Raw genomic sequence first — 21,599 nt, forward strand, 5'->3', positions numbered from 1 at the left:
CTTCAGGACAGGTACAACCGGTTTTCACAATGGCAGGCACTGGAGGGTCCGGTCTTCAGATAGTATCAGAAAAATTGTCTGAGACAAATTATGCATCTTAGGCAGTTGCTGTTGAACTTTATGTCGAAGGCCATGATAAACTTGATATTCTTCATGGCACTAAAGTGAAACCAGATGAAAAGGATCCTAGCTTTCACACTTGGCGGCATGACAATATTCAATTAATGACTTGGATGCTTAACTCTGTTAATTCTGGCATCAAACAAGTCATTCTTCATAACAAAACAGCGTACGACATGTGGAAGACACTGGAGCAGATGTATGGATGTCGACATGATATGCTGCGTACTTATCAGATCAGCAGTCAAATTTTCAAACTTGAACAAGGTTCTATGTCAGTCACCAACTATTTTGCTACTCTGAAGGGACTGTGGGATGAGTTTGACTACTACCGGATGGAAAATTGGAGTTCCACTGATGATCATCAGAGATATTTAAAGCTTCTGAAAAAAGACAGAATTATTAAATTTTTAGATGGACTTACTGCAGAGTTTGAGAGTTTAAAAGGGCAAATTCTTGGTCTTGATCCTACTCCTTCTCTAGAATAGGTTTACTACAAAATTCTAAGTGAAGAAGGTAGAAAAAGGACCATGAACAACAAGGGGATTTCCACTGGAGGTCCTCCGATTGGGGAGACCTCTGTCTTTATTGGTTCTGCAAACAAGTTTCGACCTGGGGGAACTAAAAGACAAGGGGATAGATTTTGTCGGCACTGCAAGAGAACTAATCATGATTCAGATTTCTGTTGGGAAAAATATCCAGAAAAGAAACCTGAAAAATTTAAGCACAATGCTAAGAAGGCTCCTAATAGTAGTAATATTGCTATCCAAAAGTTAGAAAGTGAAGAGACTATTGGTTCCTCTGTGTCCTCTATCACGGGATTGTCTTCTATTGATATTGTTAACCTCCAACATCTTCTCTCTCGGCTTCAGGCTTCATCTTCGGCCTCTACTCCTGCAGACTCTACTCCATTTCAAGCGCACACAGGTATCCGTGGCCTGGGATTAAGTGTTACTGATCCCAGTTTTTACAGCCCCTAGGTCATTGATTCAGGAGCTACGGATCACATGACAAATGCTGCTAACTCCTTTATTTCTTATTCTTTATCCTCTGGGCTAGAGAAAGTGATCATTGCAGATGGAACCAAAGCCACTGTTGCTGGCAAAGGTTCCATAAAACTTACAGATCATTTTTTCCTATCCTCTGCACTTCACGTTCCTTCCGTCTCTATTAATTTGCTTTCTGTTAGTAGCATTACTAAACAACTACACTGCTCCGTAACCTTTTCCCCTGATCATTGTGTCTTCCAGGATCTTGAGACCAAGCAGACGATTGGGACTGGCCGTGAAGTAGGGGGTCTTTATTATTATCAGCTTGAAACAACATCTGCTCTGAAATCTGCAGCCAAGTGTTTGGGAACTAAGCATCAAGAAATTCTTTTATGGCATTCTCGGTTGGGACATTTGTCTTTTTAGTCTTTGAAAATTTTATTTCCTAGTCTGTTCCTTTCTGTTTCTCTTCAGTCATTTCAATGTGAAATCTGTCAGTTATCCAAACATTGTAGAACACAGTTTTCTGAGTCTTTAAAGAAGAGTTTGTCTCCATTTGATCTTGTTCATTAGGATGTGTGGGGGCCCTCTCCTGTGACTTCTTTGGATGGCTATCGATATTTTCTATCTTTTATTGATGACTACACCCACTGTACATGGCTTTATTTGATGAAAACCAGGGAAGAAGTTCCTCGTCTCATTCAAAATTTTTGTAGAATGGTTGAAACCCAATTTAACTCGAAGGTGAAGATTCTTCGTTCTGACAATGCCCGTGAGTACTTTGCACAGTCTCTAAATACTTTTCTTGAAGACTCAGGAATTCTTCGTGAGTCATCTTGTCCCTACACACCACAACAAAATGGAGTGGCCGAGAGAAAGAATCGTCATATTCTTGAAATAGCCCGTGCACTATTATTTCAACGTCACTTACCCAAATATTTCTGGGCTGATGCTGTTCTTGCCGCTGCTTATCTCATCAATCGATTGCCATCTAAAGGTCTCGGGAACCGGTATCCTCTCACTATTCTTCATCCTAGCGTAGAGTTGTTCTCCCTTACACCTCGGGTTTTTGGTTCACTTTGTTTTATACATGTTCTTGGTCCCAAATCTTCTAAACTTGATCCTCGTTCTATACGAGGAGTTTTTATAGGGTATTCCACTTGCCAGAAAGGCTACAAGTGCTTTGATCCTATTACTAGGACGAGATATATCTTGAAGGATGTTACTTTCTTTGAGTCTGAGTCTTATTATTCTCCTCAGTCTCATCCTCAGGGGGAGAATATTACCTCTTCCTTTGTGCCTCAAGTGGTCGTTCCTCAAGTTCCTCAAGTGGTTTCTTCTCCTATTCCACTGGATGTCATAGAAAATAGAAAAGATGCCCCATCACTGGGAAAAGATGCTCCATCACTGGGAGCACAGTCTTCACCAGATATTATTACTTATAAACAACGGAGACACAAGCAAGAACCTACTATTGATCGGTTAGTTGAATCGGATGCTCTGGCTCCTGATCCTGTGAAGCAGTTATCCTCATCAGTTGAGCCAACCGCACCTCTAAATATGAACGAGCTGAACCTTCCGGTTGCTGTTAGAAAAGGTGTCAGGTCATGTACTCAACATCCTATCTCCAACCATGTTTCATACTCTCGTTTGTCTCCTTCATATCATGCATTTGTTTCACAATTATCAAACCATGCTATACCTTCTTCCTATTATGAAGTTGTAAGGGATTCAAGGTGGCAGGAAGCAATGAACAAAGAAATGGAGACTCTTAACAGAAATGGTACTTGGGAATTAGTTGATCCCTCAAAGGGGAAGAACTTGGTTGGTTCTAAATGGGTCTATGCTATCAAGTATAACTCAGAGGGTGAAGTGATTAGATATAAAGCCAAACTTGTTGCCAAGGGATTCACCCAAACATATAGGGTAGATTACTTGGAAACTTTCGCACCAGTTGCAAAGCTGAACTCGGTTAGGGTAATTCTTTCTCTTGCTGCTCAATATGATTGGCCTCTATTTCAGTTAGATGTTAAAAATGCCTTCTTGAATGGTGACCTTTATGAAGAAGTATACATGTTGCCACCACCTGGAATTGAAACAAAAGGAAAGGTTTGCAAGCTAAGAAAAGCTTTGTATGGGCTTAAACAATCTCCCAGAGCATGGTTTAATAGGTTTTGCAAAGTCATGATATTGTTTGGTTTTAAACAAGGGAATGCTGATCATACACTCTTTATAAAAAGGAAAAAGGACAGCACTACCATTCTTTTGGTTTATGTTGACGATATGATAGTTACAGGGGATGATGAGGTAGAAATCCAGGCTCTTAAGTCCAAGTTAACATCAGAATTTGAAATTAAAGACCTTGGATCATTGAAGGACTTCCTGGGTATTGAAGTCGCTCAATCAAAGAAAGGAATCTATGTATGTCAGAGAAAATATGTGTTGGACTACTCAAGGAGATAGGGAAGCTGGGTTCTCGGCCAGCGTCTACTCCTATAGAAGTAAATCATGATCTTACTAGTTCTAGTGGGGAAGATCTTACAAGTCTGGAAAAGGGAACGTATCAAAGGCTGGTTGGAAAATTACTCTATTTATCTATGACTAGGCCTGACATCACCTATGCTGTTAGTGTAGTAAGCCAGTACATGCATGCTCGTAACACTATCCACATGAAGGCTGTTGACAGGATTCTAAGGTACTTGAAATCATGTCCTGGAAAAGGCTTGCTGTTTAAAGGAGGTGGTGATCTGAAGGTGGAATGCTATTTTGATGCAGACTGGGCTGGTTCTCGAGATGATAGAAGGTCCACTTCTGGCTATTGCACTTTTTTGGGAGGAAACTTGGTAACTTGGAGGAGTAAGAAATAAAATGTTTGTGCACGGTCCAGTGCTGAAGCTGAATATCGAGCCATGGCACATGGTCTTGCAGAGATGTTGTGGTTGAGTTTTCTGTTGACAGACATAGGATTAAAGGTTGAATTACCTCTCAGGTTGTATTGCGACAACAAGGCAGCAATCAATATTGCAAATAATCCAGTACAACATGACCGGACTAAACACATTGAGATTGATCGTCACTTTATTCGGGAGAGACTTGATTCTAGAGAGCTATGTTTGCCTTATGTTAAGTCTGAGGATCAACTTGCTGATATGTTTACAAAAGTTATACCCCAAGTTGTGTTTGACTCTTCTCTTAGCAAGTTAAACATGTTTGATATATATGTTCAACTTGAGGGGGAGTGTTGTGAGAAGCAAGGGTAGATAAGTCTTTTTATCTTTTGTTAATAAGTTGATGCTTAGGGTTGTGTGGCAATGTAATTCTCCTGAAATATTATGAATATTAAAAAACTCTTTATTCCAACACTAACATATCATAGAAAACATGCAAGGGGGTACCATTTTCTTATCCCGAAAATCAAAACCAAATGCAATAAAGAAACTTCCTACATTAAAGAATTTATTCTTCTAAATCAAAATCAATATATACAAGCAAAGGATTTATTGAAACAAGTAGACATGAATATATGCAAAAACAAAAGAAAGACTAAGTTGGAACAAACTCCCCTTTAATTGGGTAGATAGCACCAATAGTGTTCATCCTTTGCATCACTTCTCCATTGCCACTCTCATGGAATAATTTGAGTCTATGCCCATTAACTTTGAAAATCCGGTTGGTGGACTCCTCCCTAATCTCAATAACTCCATAAGAAAAAATATTAGTTACAACATATGGTCCTTCCCAACGAGATCTCAACGTACCTTTCATCAATTTGAACCGTGACCTATGCAAAAGCACCTTGTCACTAATATTAAATTCCTTACTTACATTGCACTTGTCATGAAATTTCTTGGTCTTTTCTTTGTAGATCCGTGAGTTCTCGAATGCCTCTAGTCTAATTTCCTCAAGTTCTTGAAGTTGAAATTTCCTCTCTTCTCCAGCTATGCTAGCATTTGCAAGCTTTGACTATCCAAAAAGCCCTATGTTCAATCTCTACTAGAAGATGACAAGCCTTCCCATACACCATTCTATATGGAGACTATTGGTTGCTACTCGGAAAACCTAGAGGTTCCACTGTACAAAAATTTTGTACAAAGGTCTGAACCTTTTCCTAGCTACCATGTGTTCTTTTAAATTAAATTTTGGATCGCCTGCGGAACTTAACACTTTTGATCCAAAACTTAATCTATATGTTCTTTTAGGTTTAGACTTGGATCTCCTGCGGAACTTAACACGTTCGACCCAAATCACCTTAAGTTATTAATTCCATTAAACATTAATTTCCATAATTGGTTCCCAGTACTGACGTGGCGAGGCACATGGCCTTCTTGGATATGGGAGCAACCACCACCGACTAGACAAAACCTTTTATGGAAAGCTAATATTTAATTTCCTAAAATAACTTTAGGTTAACCGAAAAGAACAATCAAATCACAAGGAAAAGAAAAACAAAAGAACACTATATCGAAAACAAATTTGAAACACTAGAATCGTAAGCCTCTTGAATTTGGTATTATTTCCAAAAATAACTAGTATGATGCGGAAAGGAAAAATACTAGTTATACCTTTTAGAAAGACCTCTTGATCTTCTACCGTATTCCTCTTCTAACCTCGGACGTTGTGTGGGCAACGATCTTCCGAGATGAGAACCACCAAGCACCTTCTTCTTCCTTCTAGGTTTCGGCCACCAAAATTCTCCAAGAGAAGTAGAGGTCCGGCCACCACCACCAAGCTCCAAGGGATGCAAGAAATAAAACCTCCTTTCTCTCTTTCTTCTCCTAGCTAGAACCGGCCACCATCAAGAGCTCCAATAGGGATTGCCGCCGGCCACAAGAAGAAGAGAAGAGGAAGAAGCTAGGGCCGGCCACCAAGGAGGAAAAGAGAGGAAGAATAGAATAGAGTTGTTCACCCATGAAGGCACCTCTACCCCCTCTTTTATAATCCTTGGTCTTGGCAAATAAGGAAAATTTAATAAAAACTTCCTTAATTCTTTTGCCATTAAAAAGGAAAATTTATTTAATTAAAACAATTTTCTCTTTTAAATTTTCAATGGCCGGCCACTCTTCTCCCCAAAACAAGGAAAGTTTAAATTAATTAAAACTTCCTAAATTGTCTCATAAATTTATAAAAAATTTCTAACAATTTTTATCCCTTCATGATTGGTTTATAAAAAGGAAATTTAATAAATTAAAATCTTTCTTTTAAACATGTGGATAAAAAGAAAGTTATCTCTATAAATTAAAATCTCTTTCAATCTACAAATAAGGAAAGATATCAAATCTTTTCTTAATCTTTTGTAGAGACTTATAAAAGAGAATATTTAATTTAAACTCTCTTTTAAATCATGAACATGATTAAAAAGGAAAGTTTTCTTAAAATTTAAAATCCTCCTTTAATCAACAAATAAGGAAAGATTTCAAATTTTAAACTTTCTTTTAAACATGTAGATGATTTACAAATAAGGAAAGTTTTTACCAAAAATTAAAACCATCCTTTTAAACTACAAATAAGGAAAGAGATTAATCTCTTCTCTTAAACTTTTGTAGAAAGTTATAAAAGGAAATTTTTAATTTTTAAACTTTCTTTTAAAATCATGATATCCACATAAGAAATAATTTTAATAAAAATTCTTTTTAATATTCTAGTGGCCGACCACCTAAGCTTGGGACTCAAGCTTTGGCCGGCCACCTACATGGCTCATCCATTTGGTCTTGGCCGGCCCTAGCTTGGGTTCCAAGCTAGCTTGGCCGGCCCCATTGGATGGGTAAGAAGGTGGGTATGCGGTGGGTATAAATCTCTATATACTAGAGGCTACGATAGGGACCGAGAGGAGGAATTGGTTTTGGTCTCCCGATGAAATTAAGCATCCCGTGTTCGCCCCGAACACACAACTTAATTTCATCAATAATAATTCATTCCACTAAAGAACTATTATTGAACTACCGCACCAATCTCAAATTACATTTTGGGCTCCTTCTTATTATGAGTGTGTTAGTCTCCCTGTGTTTAAAATAACAAATGTCCACTAATTAAGTAAGTTACTGACAACTCACTTAATTAATATCTAGCTCCAAGAGTAGTACCACTCAACTTCATCGTCATGTCGGACTAAGTCCACCTGCAGGGTTTAACATGACAATCCTTATGAGCTCCTCTTGGGGACATTCTCAACCTAGATCACTAGGACATAGTTTCCTTCTATAATCAACAACACACACTATAAGTGATATTATTTCCCAACTTATCGGGCTTATTGATTCATCGAACTAAATCTCACCCATTGATAAATTAAAGAAATAAATATCAAATATATGTGCTTGTTATTATATTAGGATTAAGAGCACACACTTCCATAATAACTGAGGTCTTTGTTTCTTTATAAAATCAGTATAAAAGAAACGACCTCTAATGGTCCTACTCAATACACTCTAAGTGTACTAGTGTAATTATATAGTTAAGATAAACTAATACCTAATTACACTACGACCTTCCAATGGTTTGTTCCTTTCCATTATGGTCGTGAGCTACTGTTTATAATTTATAAGGTACTGATAACATGATCCTCTGTGTGTGACACCACACACCATGTTATCTACAATATAAATTAATTGAACAACTACATTTATCATAAATGTAGACATTTGACCAATGTGATTCTTATTTCTAGATAAATGTTTATACCAAAAGCTAGGCTTTTAGTATACACTCTAACAGAGACATTCCTATAGGAGTCTTGAAAGTAGTCCTATAAGCCCAAAGTGCATCATCTAATCTCTTGCTCCAATCTTTCCTATCAGGCCTCACAGTTTTTTCAAGAATTGTCTTTACTTCTCTATTAGACACCTCAACTTGTCCATTTGTTTGGGGATGATAAGGAGTAGAAACTTGAAACCCCATATTTGCTTAGCATAACCTTCATGTGTCTGTTGCAAAAATGTGTCCCTTGATCACTAATGATGGCCCTAGGCACTCTAAATCTGCAGAAAATGTGTGACCTGACAAAACTAACAACAATTGAAGAATTGTTAGTCCTGGTGGGAATGACCTCCACCCATTTGGAAACATAATCAATTGCCAATAATATATATGAAAATCTGAAAGAGACAGAAAATGAACCCATGAAGTCAATACCCCATACATAAAAAATCTCACAAAATAATATATAATGTTGAGGCATTTCATTCCTAGGTCCTATGTTTCCAGTTTGTTGACACCTATCACATGATCTACAAAAAACATAAGCATCATGAAAAAGGATAGTCCAATACAAATCACGCTCTAAAACTTTCCTAGCAGTCCTCTATGGTCCAAAATATCCCCCACACTCAGATGAATGATAGAATAAAAGTGCAGACTAAAACTCAAAATCAGGTATGCATCTCCTAATGATCTGATCACTACAAAATTTCCACAGATAAGGATCATCCCACACATAATATTTTGCATCACTTTTAAATTTGTTCTTTTGAGATTTTGAAAATTGTGCAGAAAAAACATGGGCTACTAAAAAGTTAACAAGATCTACATACTATGGTGACTCACCATGCATCTGAAAAAGCTGCTCATCTCTAAAATCATCATCAGTGCCCATATGATCTGAATCTCCTTCAATTATGCTCAAGTGATCTACAACTAAGTTCTCCCTCCCACTCCTATCACGTATCTCCAAATCGAACTCCTGGAGAAGAAGCATTCATCTAATCAATCTAGGCTTGGCATCTAGCTTTTTTATGAGAAACTTCAAAGCTGCATGATCAGAAAATACAACTACATGAGAATAGAGTAAATAAGATCTAAATTTATCTAAAGTAAAAACAATAGCAAGAAGCTTTTTTTCTGTCGTGGTGTAATTTGCTTGAGCTGAATCCAAGGTCTTTGAAGCATAACATATCACATGTGGTGCTCTATCTACTCTCTGTGCAAGCACTGCTCCTACAGTAAAATTTGAAGCATCACACATAAGCTCAAAAGGCAAAGTCCAATCTGGTGGCCTGATGATAGGTGCAGAAATCAAAGCCTCCTTTAATCTCTGAATGGCTTCTTTGTACTTATGATCAAACTAAAATTCCACATCTTTTTGAAGCAACTGAGACAATGGAAGAGCAATCTAACTGAAGTCTCTAATAAATCTCCTATAGAATCCTGCATGGCCAAGGAAAGCTCAAACATCCCGCACACATGTGGGTAAGATAAAGAAGATATAGCACTAACTTTAGCAGAATCTACCTCAATACCTCTCCTTGAGGTTTTGATCTTGACAATAGGTTCAAGTTAAGTCTGGTGATTTTCTAATATGTGGATTGAGAGCTTGTAGGGAATTTCTAGTTGAGGCTAGGTAAAGGAAGTCCTAGTTGCGGCTAGGCAATGAAGTCTTGGTCGGAGGGATTAGGCGGAAGTCTTGGAAGATTGAGGACATCGGTCGGGATGGGTCGATAACACTAGGCGGGAAGTCCTAGGGGTTGAGGAGACCAGGAGGAAGACTAGACACGTTGAGGGTTGAAGGATTCACGGAAAGTCTCGAGGGTCAACGCTATGCTAAGAAAAAGTCCAAGTAGGTCGGGTGGACCAAACTTGACATCAGGTAAAACTCTTCTAATTGGATTGGTGAGGATGTGCTCTTGGAAAGAGTGCAGTAGGTGTCGATCCAACTTGAGATCTTACAGAAGATCTAAAGTTGAGACAGAACAAGTCATAGAGTTATCAATCATATTCATGTTTATGTATATCTGTCATGCTAACACTGTGATGCAGGAAGCTAATTAATGAAGCAAGCTAGAAAATGGGATCCATGCTCCTCTATCACATCCAGGCGCTTGAATATCTAGGTGCCCTAAAGACTTCCAAGCGCCTTGGTCCAAGGCTAATTACGAGGATAGGTTGGATTGGATAAAGGCTGCTGGAGGCGCCTCAAGCTGATCTAAGCGTCTGGATTATCCTATAAAAGAAGTCTTCGAATAGAGCCTTGATATAAATTCTTCTAACACCTCAAGAGCTCCGTTATGCTTCCGAAACACCAATACTTTGCTGCACTCAAGCTTCAACGACATAACAATGACACGATGCTGTTACGAGCTCAAATGATCCTAGACTTGGGTAGTGTGCAGTTGTTGTTATTATTGCTCACGCTTTCCTTGTACCTTCTACTCTAAGGTTGGTAGTCTTGTTACCAAACCTATTATTTTTAAAGAAGCTATTTGGTAGTGATTGTCTAATGAAAGTAGTCTAACTAACTATGATGTTATCAAATGTTGTCTCTTATATACCTTCCTACAGACACGTGGCATTGGACGAATGGGGAGGCAACCAATGACTATCAGATCTGGTTCTCTTATGGACTCCCGCAATGATGATAATACGATATTACGATTGACGTGGAGATGCTCTCCAAACAACTATACAGGCGTGTACAAAGGTAATGACAAGGGTTTTGTTTTTTTTCTTCAACTCCATCAAGTCCTACCCTATCTTCTCCATCTTCATTTTGCATACCATATATCTTAAGCAAACCCTAACTTGAACATCGGAGTGACCCCGGGTTTAATCCCCTAGCAGTCTAACCCTCTCTTATATATAGTGTAATTCAGGTTCCTTCATCTCTTTCCCCAACGATCCCAAGAGCTCACGCACGCTAATAAATTCGTCGATTGATAACTTTACCGTCCCCGGTATTTGGCCGGGACAATTAGATTGAGGTTACTTCTTTTAATAGATAACTCATGCCCACACTGATGATTAATTTAATTAGTCAAGAGGAAGAGGAGGATGGACAATTAATAGAGGCATGAGTTAATATAGTTAAAATCGGACTAAAATAATTAAATATAATTTTAGATTTAGTAAAAAATATAAAAGATAAATTCTAATTCCTCTATATTACATGTCTCGACGGGCTGCGCCAAACAAAAAAAAAAAAAAAATCACTGAACAATATCAAATATTATAAAATTGGAAAAAGCAGATTGGATATTATCAAATATTATAAAATTTTCAAACTCTCTGGATTTAATATTATCCTCTCTCGATTTAATATTATCCTGAATGAGATTTAAATCTTCATTATTTGGTAAATCCGGCCGTCCCACCTCTCAGCTCTCACCCCGTGTATATATACCTTATATACCGTTTAATTTCCATATATGGAGGGCTGGCGCAAAGCTAATCCGATCCGTGCACATCACGATTCCTATAAATAGGGGCTCGATTCCTTCCACCTTGCCACCCATTGACTCAGAGAAGAATTAATATAATGTCTCCAACGTTAGCGTCCTTAGTAGCTATTTTTTCCTGCATGGCTCTCTGCAGCCTGATGAGAGCTTCTGCAGCATCTAAGCTCCGAGTTGGGTTCTACACCCAAACTTGCCCCAGGGCCGAAGCCCTCGTCAGGGAAGCCTTCGATGACGCTGTCAGGAAGACTGACGATATTGGCGCAGACCTTCTAAGGATGCATTTCCACGACTGTTTTGTCAGAGTCCGTATATTAATTAATTAATTAATTAATTAATTATAAATGTTATACTTAAGTTTCTGATCGTATTCAATTGATGGAGCTGCAGGGGTGCGATGGATCGATTCTCATAGCTTCGGCGAACGGGAACACGGCGGAGAAGGACGCGGAGATCAACCAAACCATCGAGGAAGAAGCGTTCCAAGTCGTCGATAATGCAAAGGCCAGCCTGGAAGCTGCCTGCCCCGGCGTCGTCTCCTGCGCCGACATTCTCGCCTATGTTGCCCGAGACAGCGTTGCACACGTAAGTGTGTGTGTGTGTGTATAAACATATATAATATACAATAAAAGCATGCATGAATTTGCTAGCTAGCTCGAATTAACAATCTCTTGATGTTTAAATGGATGGATATATTATATTGCAGTATGGAGGAGGTTTCTACGATGTTCCTGCTGGAAGAAGAGACGGGAGGATTTCGTTGGCAACCGATACGTCTGAGAATATCCCTCGTCACAATTTCACACTCGATCAACTCACTCGAGTCGTCGCCAGGAAAGGGTTGACCCAATCCGAGATGATCACCCTCTCAGGTATAGCCGTGTATATAGGTATTGATTGATTAGTAGTCGCGCGCTATTAATTAATTAATTAATTAGAAGAATTAATGAATATTATATATTGTTTTAGTTAATTTTGTATATATATGTTTAATAAACTGGTCGGTCGATCAGGAGCACACACCATTGGCATCGCTCACTGCCCTGCCTTCACCGAAAGGCTTTATAACTTCAACAGCAGCTCGGGAGTCGACCCGACGCTGGACCCGGCGTACTTGGTTCAGCTGCAGCAGCAATGCCCGACGGCGGCGAGCAACACCGAGGTGCCGATGGACCCGCCGAGCGAGCTCGGGTTCGACAACAGCTACTACCAGGGCATCTTGAGGAACAGGGGGCTCTTCACGTCGGACCAGACGCTGGTGTCCACGCCGGCCGCGGCGGCGCAGGTGACACTGTTCGCGCGCAACTCGGCCGTCTTCAAGAGTAGATTTGCTGCGGCGATGGTGAGGATGGGCAGCGTCGGCGTGCTGACGGGGAGCAACGGAGAGATACGCTCCAACTGCCGAGCGCCCAACTGAATCCAGTTGACCTTATAATTTATGATAAGGTGTGCGGGGTGTAGTGCTAAAAAAAATATTTAAAAGAATAAATAAGATGATTAACTTTGATTGTGTGTGTATATATTATATTATGCTTCCAATTTTTCGCAATATAATCAAAAGGGAATGCCGTCTATCCCAAATTTCGTGGCATTATTTATCCAATCATCATTCCAAATTAAATCCTCTGTTCGCGTAATCTCAATCCATAATCTTCAAACATGATTATCGATTTACGATTTAGAACAACCGTCTGTCTGTTAAGATATATAATTTGATGATTTTAAATTATTATTTATGTATTTTAAATATATTTTAAAATTTATAAATTCTTAACTCCCGAGTACCCGTAGAGTGCATGGGAGAGAGAATAATTCGATCCACGATTAATAAAATAACTCCACCACCACATGGACTCTAAAGTCAAGGACTTGAAAGCCATTAACAGAATACTTATCCGGTCAATAGGACTTCCGTCTCTTTCTACTAAACTTGAGAGGATGTCTGTAATACGGAGTTAAGTAAAAATCCGTGTGATGGACCCTTAATTCTATCAACACAGGAGCCATGTGACACAACCTGAGGCTTGTAGATAAAGATAAAATAACAAACACTTGTAAATGAGGAGGTAAGTAAAAGTCCAAGCGTTTGTCAACGACACACACTTGTAAAATGTAAATAAAGATAAAATAAGTGCATAAAGGGAAATACGAGACTACCGATTTACTTACTTGGTTTATAATCATCTGTCACTACTTTTTTATGATGTATCTCCCCTTTCATTAATGCTTATTTTGAACTAACTTTTGATGTTTTCTTGGTGATCAACTATCAGTGCTAACCCAACGTATTCTTCTAGCTTGGACTTGGATAAGGACTCATCTCACGTTGCTTTTATGTTCTTGTGCTTGGATTCGCTTGACCCTTTGTCCTTTCCTTTACTTTTCAGCTTCGGGCAATTATCTTTGATATGTCCTTTTTCTTGACAGTTGTAACACCGAATCTTCCGTCTACTCTAAAAAGATCTTGTTGTCTGTCTGTTGTCAAAATTGTTATATTTAAAAAATTTTAAAAATTTTCTTACCAAAAAAGCTTCTTCATCTTCGTCAAGTGATGATTCTAACTTCAGCTTGATCTTCTTGTCTTTGAGTGTCAAATTCTGAGTTGACCTTTCTTCTATTTTTCTTAAACCTATACATCTAAATTCATGAAGTTATAAAGTTGAAAATAAGTTTTCTAACATACTTACCTCTAGATCCTTAGAGATGTAGTAGGAGTCAATTATCAATGTCCATTCCGGGGTGGGAAAGCATTAAGAGCATACCTTAGGGAGTCTCTGTTCATTACCATTTTTTCAAGATTTGTGAGTACGGTGATCGGTTCCTTTAGCTTGGCGTGTAGTTGAGCAACTGTCTCTCCTTCTTTCAGCTGGAGGTTCGTCAGTTGATTCTGGAGCAGGTCCTATTTTTATAGTGCTTAGAACACTTTTTACCGTTGGCTGGGGTGGCATTGGAGGTGGCTCCATTGAGCTTGAGGCGCCACCAGCTCAGTAAAATCTATTTGATTAGTGTTGAATCTGATAGATCGGATGTGAATGATAGAGGGGAGGGGATGAATATCGCTTCTTTAAAAACTTTGTTTTTTACTTTTAAATTAGAATCGTGCAGCGGAAATAAGAAAAGAGACAAAGTCGTTTACTTCGTTCGGAGCCTAGCTTGACTCATACTTGAAGGCTCGTGGTCCTTGACTGCACCGATGGGCAAAGCACTAAAACCCTTCTTTCCAAAATCTTCTGAAAGAAATAGATCGTACAAGTACAATGAAATAATATAGTAATGTTGGATATTGGAACCTTAATGGACCAATATCGGTTTTGTGGAAAAATCGGAATGCCATCAATAGATAGAAGTCATAATTGACTTCAAAATTGAAATCTACGTTTCGCGTAGATAGATTTAGACTATTAATTTGCTCAAAACCGATTAAAGGTGAATGAGAAATTAATTGTTTAAAGTCGGCCCAAATAAACATTAATTACTCATTAATGATATATAAGGAAATGCATGGGAGAATAGTCCCACATCGGAAATTTTCGATGTGCATTCTTTGCTTATTAATGATGCTGTGTTAATGGAGTTAACTCACAAAAAGACTAGGTGCTCTCTTCTCAGGGGCGAGCAGGTGCTCGCACCTATGAGCCCGCCACGTGCACAATGGGCGCTTTGTAGGCGCACTTTGCACTTCGCATGTACTCATTGAGGAGCTTAAATTTATGCTCCAGATGACATTGCAGGCATCCACATGGGCAAGAAGAGATGATTGGACTGTTGAATGGGGCACGGATGGCTACTCTTGATCAAAGAGGTGTGATGGATCGCCGGTGATGCGATCTGGAGCGTTGGATCGCGAATAGTCACGATCTGACCACTTGGGATGAGACTTGATCTGAAGCGTTAGATCGAATGGATCAGTAGATTCAGATCCGATGGTAGATGACAATAGGCGAGATCTGAGAGTCACAACTCTTCAGATCTGATGGATGAGATTAAAGTGGGATATATGAAGGGTTATAACTCTTCAAAATGGACGATCCAGATCGATCTAGCCCAAAGAACACATCCACTCACCCTCTTCATTTGGTATAAATAGAACCCTCCAGATGCTGGAAAATTTTTGAATCGTCGAATTCATCTATTCTACTCTCTCTTGAGCATTCATCTCATCTTGTGCATAAAGAGTCCAAATAGCCTACGAGAAGGTTCGCTGGTCTCGGAATTCGGAGTGCTACGATTCCGAGACGTTCGTCGTTGTATCTTGGGAAAGAATTGCTGCTATCCGTTAGCACCGTAGCGGAGCAATATTGTTTATGGAGATAGTGTTGAACACTAGCCTCGACGATGAATATCAGTTTGCGCTCTCCGGGAGATACCGGGACCAACAAGTAACACTCCTACTATCTTATTTTAATTTAAGTGCAATATGAAAATAAATATACCGACAATATGTGAAAGTTGAAGTTCGGTCGGCACTTGCTTGCGTGTAGAAGATTTGTAGAGTAGTAGCATGAACAACAGCAGCTAGCACAGAGATTAACTTCGAACTTGAACAGTGTTCTTCAGCCCTGGACCTCGAGCTCTCTTTTATAAGAACCGTCGACGTTCGGTCGACTGATCCCTCGGTTTGGTCGACCGAACCCGCTCCATTCCTTCTGTGCTGAGATTCGCTGAGATCTGGTCTTCAAGCATTAACTGATCTTTAATGGTTCGGTCGACCGATAACCTTGTTCGGTCGACCGAACAGTAGCCTTCTCTATTCGTCGAGATCTTGAATTAATGTGCCATTAATTTCTTCAATGTTCGGTCGACCGAACCTCATTTTCGGTCGACCGATCATGCTGTGATACCATGTTTGCAAGTCTGATATGTTTTGCCATTTTTGCCTGTTCGGTCAACCGAACCTTTATTCGGTCGATTGATAAAATGTCTTTTTTGGTTGACCGAACCCTTGGTCAAATGAAGCTTTCTGAGTGTTGGTCGTGTGGCCGCTGACAGAGCCTGATTCTGAGTTCTGAGTCAAAAGTTATAACCATTTGAAGTTCAAAGGGTCATATGATTCTGTAACACAAAGTTAGTTCAATATAACAATAATATTTCTGCAAAACAAAGTTAACACAGTTATAATACATGAGTAGTAATATGCATGAGTATAACAGTTAGGACTGTCTTGATCTCAATTTGAAAACCTTCCCGATTTCTTCAGTTGGATCAACAACTTTAGGTTGTTCCCTTCAGGAACCCGACGTCATTGTCGATCCTCCAGTTATTTACCTTAACCTACTTGCCAAACGTTGGGTCCTCCAGACCTGTTTGGACTTTACTGTCTGGCCATGACTAGGGCTTTCCCGATTGAGTAAATAACCTGCACACTTAGCCAAATCATCAGATCATAACAAGACTTAACTTGAACCTGTTGGTGCGGGAAGCATCTGACGATCGAACCTGAGTTTTGATAATGGCAAAGGATTCAAAGTTAAGGTGTGTTGTGAACTAACGTGCTTGATTGAGTGTTTCAGGTAAGTCCTAACTCTGGTTAGGCAAGGTAAAAACCCTAGGGGGTGGTAACCCTAGGTCATAGGGAGTAGTATCCCTATGCGGAAAGTCTTGGTGGGTCGAGTGCTTCAGGCAAAAGTCCTAGGGGGTGGTAACCCTAGGTGGAAAATCCTGGTGTCGCGAACTAGGTGGAAGACTGGACGGGTCGGGAAGCGGGCGTTCAGCAGAAAGTCCGGAGGCATCGAACACCGAGCAAAAGTCCAGTCGATCTAGAGGATCGCACTGGCAAAAGGTAAAATCTCCTAAGTGGAGTAGGTGAGGACGTGTTCCCCGTAGAGGGAACAGTAGGAGTCGGGTCGACCTAGGGTTTCCGGTCGGAAACCCGAAGTCAGATCCGGACAGTCCGATGACTGTCAAATTTATTTATATATTATCTTTCGTGTTCTAACTTTGTTTTGCAGGTAACTAATAGTTTTATGCAAGGTTAGAACTGACCAGGATCGGTCGACCGAACCTTGGAATCGGTCGACTGAACCTCCAAGCTACCAGATCAGATCTCCAGAAGTTGGACCAGGTTCGACCAGGGATCGGTCGACCGAACCTCCAAGCTACCAGATCAGATCTCCAGAAGCTGGACCAGGTTCGACCAGGGATCGGTCGACCGGACCTCGGGATCGGTCGACCGAACCTGGGATAGGTGTCGACTAGATCAAGCCGAGGTGTGCGGGTCAGAGGAGACTGATCGGTCGACTGAACTTTGGGATCGGTCGACCGAACACAGGGATAGAGTTTGACCAGATCGAAGCGAAGCGACAGATCGACGGATCAGATGCAGTGGAAATCATTTGATCGGTCGACCGAACATGAGGATCGGTCGACCGATCCGCTTCGGGTCAAATCTGATCCCGAGACTTGGGGATCTGGATCAGATCTTACAGAACTATAAAAAAGGCCTCGAGGTGCAGCTCAGATCAAGAACTTCGAACAGAAAACTCTGCTCTTCCGTGTGCTGCTGCTAAACGCCTCAACAACGCTCTGCTACTCCAACGAATCACTCCAAAGTTTTCTATTCTCTTTTTCGTTGGTATAGTTTCTTTACTGCACTTGTACTTATTCACTTGTAAAGATTTGCGCTATATAGTTGTTGCCCACCGAAAGCGGTCAAGGACTGCGAGCCTTCGAGTAGGAGTCGAAATAGGCTCCGAACGAAGTAAACCACTTGTGTCTTTGTATTTACTTTACTTTTCATTTACGTTGCGTTACTTTAGTTACTCGAACGATTTCTGTAAATCGCTAAAATAGCCACGAGCACTATTTCACCCCCCCTCTCTAGCGCTTTCGATATATCAGAACCTTTGACAACATCAAAACTCAGGTTTGATTCTAGTGCACTTTGTACCAACAATCTCTCCCTTTTTGATGTTTGACAACCAAGATTCACAGTTAAGTTTAAAATATGCAGAGTTAAGTAAAAAAGATTTTACTTAAAATATCATGTGCTGCAGGATAAACCAACCTCAGCTGGCCCAGAAAAGGGCATGGAGTTAACCAGACATAGATCTTGGAGTTTTTCAATTTACTCCACCTCCAGTTGCTCCTACATTAGAGGACAGAGTCATTACTGGAGGACTTAGTCACTAGTCTCCTACAAGAGATGCAGACCTAGCACATTAAGTTGATAGATATACTCAGATCTTGAGACATAGGATCCTCTTCATCACCTTCTCAGTAACCCATCAGATCTTATGGATTGGTATATTTTTATCTATATATTTAACCACATTGGCTTTGATTTATTTTTTACTAGACTTTGACTTATGGCTTGATCTTGACAATAGACTAATGCATTGACCTTGTTGGTTGACTCATATTTTTATGTTTAATAGAATAGGACCTAAAAAAACTGAATTTTAAAATCTAATTTTTTTTTCTTTCACTTATATTATTATTATTATTATTATTATTATTATCATCATCATCATCTTAAGTAAAAAATACTTCTATTATAATTTTATAAGAATTGGACTTAACTTAGGGTTTTACCTTAGATATTATGATCTTACAGCAATCTTAAAGAACTAGAATGTCTCACAACACTTAGGTCTAGCTTGATTGTTTATTGCACCACGTACGACATGAGACGTTTAAAAATTTTCTCCAGATTCAAGATGTAGAACAAGTGCATCAACATGAATTCTAAATAAATATTAATCACTTAATGTGATTCAACTCAAATTTAATTAATGATTACTCTTTATCATTTGGGTAAAATGAGTTAGACATTTATGTAAAGACTAATTTTTAGATGTTTATTTTTACTACTTATTTTTTTTTAACAATTTTTTTTCACATTCTTGGACAATAGGGACAAAAAACAAAACAAAAACAAGAAAAGAGAAAAAAAATTGAAAAAAAATGTTTTAAAATTTTTCGTTCAATTTTTTTTTTCAAAACTTTACCCTAAACTTTTTTTTTCCAAACATTCTTTTCAAAATATTATTTCCTTTTTCTTATTATTTTTTTTCAAAACTTTGTTTTCCTTAATTTTTTTTCTTAAAGCATTCTTGTTTTTTAACCAAAAAAAACACTCAGTTGTTCCTCAATTTTTTAACCTTGGTTTTAGAATTTGAACTCATAAAACTTAGTATTGTTCTTTCAAATCATTTATTTGCTAGGTTTTTACTCTGATGTTCTTTTTGATAAGTAGTAAAGGGGAAGAGAGAAGATAAATTAAGTAAACAAGTTAAAAACCTGTTGCATGAATTTAGGAAGATGTGTCAGATTAAGGAGAAGAAACGAAATGCATTTGTGTTATTTAATATTTCTCTAAGTTATCTTTAATCTCCCTAAACTGTAATGCTTTAATTTTTCAGTTATTTATTAACTCCTCAAAATTATTATGTTATAAATTTTAAACTTCTACCAAATTGTTAATAATCAAATAGTGGAAATTGTTAGTGCAAGATACATCATACGATCAAACTTGAGGTTTTGATCTTGACAATAGATTCAAGTTAAGTCTGGTGATTTTCTAATATGTGGATTGAGAGCTTAATTGTAAGGAATTTCTAGTTGAGGCTAGGTAAAGGAAGTCCTAGTTGTAGGTAGACAATGAAGTCTTGGTTGAAGGGATTAGGCGGAAGTCTTGGAAGATTGAGGACATCGGTCAGGAAGTCATGGGGGTCGATAACACTAGGCGAGAAGTCTTAGGGGTCGAGGAGACCAGGAAGAAGACTAGACACGTTGAGGGTTGAAGGATTCACGGAAAGTCTTGAGGTTCAAGGCTATGCTGAGCAAAAGTCTAAGTAGGTCGAGTGGACCAGACTTGGCATCAGGTAAAACTCTTCTGATTGGATTGGTGAGGACGTGCTCTTGGAAAGAGTGTAGTAGATGTCGATCCAACCTGAGATCTTACAGGAGATCTAAAGTTGAGACAGAACAAGTCGGAGAGCTGTCAATCATATTCATGTTTATGTATATCTGTCATGCTAACACTATGATGCAAGAAGTAATTAATGAAGCAAGCTAGAAAATGGGATCTAAGCTCCTCTTTCACATCCAAGCGCTTGAATATCTAGGCATCCTAAAGACTTCCAAGCGCCTTGGTCCAAGGCTAATTACGACAATAGGTTGGATCGGATAAAGGCTGCTAGAGGCGCCTCAAGCTAATCTAGGCGTTTGGATTAGCGTATAAAAGAAGTCTTCGAGTAGAGCCTTGATATAAATTCTTCTAACACCTCAAGAGCTCCGTTATGCTTCCGAAACACCAATACTTTGTTGTCCTCAAGCTTCAACAACATAACAATGACACGACGCCATTACGAGCTCAAACGAGCCTAGACTTAGGTAGTGTTCAGTTGTTGTTGTTATTGCTCACGCTTTCTTTGTACCTTCTACTCTAAGGTTGGTAGTTTTAATTTGTTACCAAATCTATTATTATTAAAGAAGCTATTTGATAGTGGTTGTCTAATGAAAGTAGTCTAACTAACTATGATGTTATCAAATGTTGTCTCTTTTATACCCTCCTATAGACACATGGCATTGGACGAATGGGGAGGCAACCAATGACTGTTAGATCTGGTTCTCTTATGGACTCCCGCAATGATGATAATACGATATTACGATTGATGTGGAGATGTTCTCCAAACAATTATATAGGTGCGCACAAGGTAATGACAAGGATTTTGATTTTTTTCTTCAACTCTATCAAGTCATGCCCTATCTTCTCCATCTTCATTTTGCATATCATCTCAAGCAAATCCTAATTTGAATGTCGAAGTGACCCTGGAATTTATCCCCTAGTAGTCTAACCCTCTCTTAGAGCGTATTTCAAGTTCCTTCATCTCTTTCCCGAACGATCCCGAGAGCTCACGCACGCTAATAAATTCGTCGATCGATAACTTGACCGTCCCCGGTATTTGGCCGGGACAATTAGATTGAGGTTACTTCTTTGAATAGATAACTCATGCCCACACTGATGAATAATTTATTTAGTCAAAAGGAAGAGGGTGATGGACAATTAATAGAGGCATGAGTTAATATAGTTAAAATCGGACTAAAATAATTAAATCCATTATCATTCTGCTAATTTTAGATTTAGTCAAAAAAAATAAAAGATAAATTCTAATTCCTCTAGATTACATGTCTCGATGGGCTGCGCCAAACAAAAAAAAAATAAAATCACTGAACGATATCAAATATTATAAAATTGGAAAAAGCAGATTGGATATTATCAAATATTATAAAATTTTCAAACTCTCTGGATTTAATATTATCCTCTCTCGATTAATATCATCCTGAATGAGATTTAAATCTTCATTATTTGGTAAATCCGGCCGTCCCA

The sequence above is a fragment of the Zingiber officinale genome, chromosome 4A (genome assembly GCF_018446385.1).
Source record: "Zingiber officinale cultivar Zhangliang chromosome 4A, Zo_v1.1, whole genome shotgun sequence".
Taxonomy (NCBI): Eukaryota; Viridiplantae; Streptophyta; class Magnoliopsida; order Zingiberales; family Zingiberaceae; genus Zingiber; species Zingiber officinale.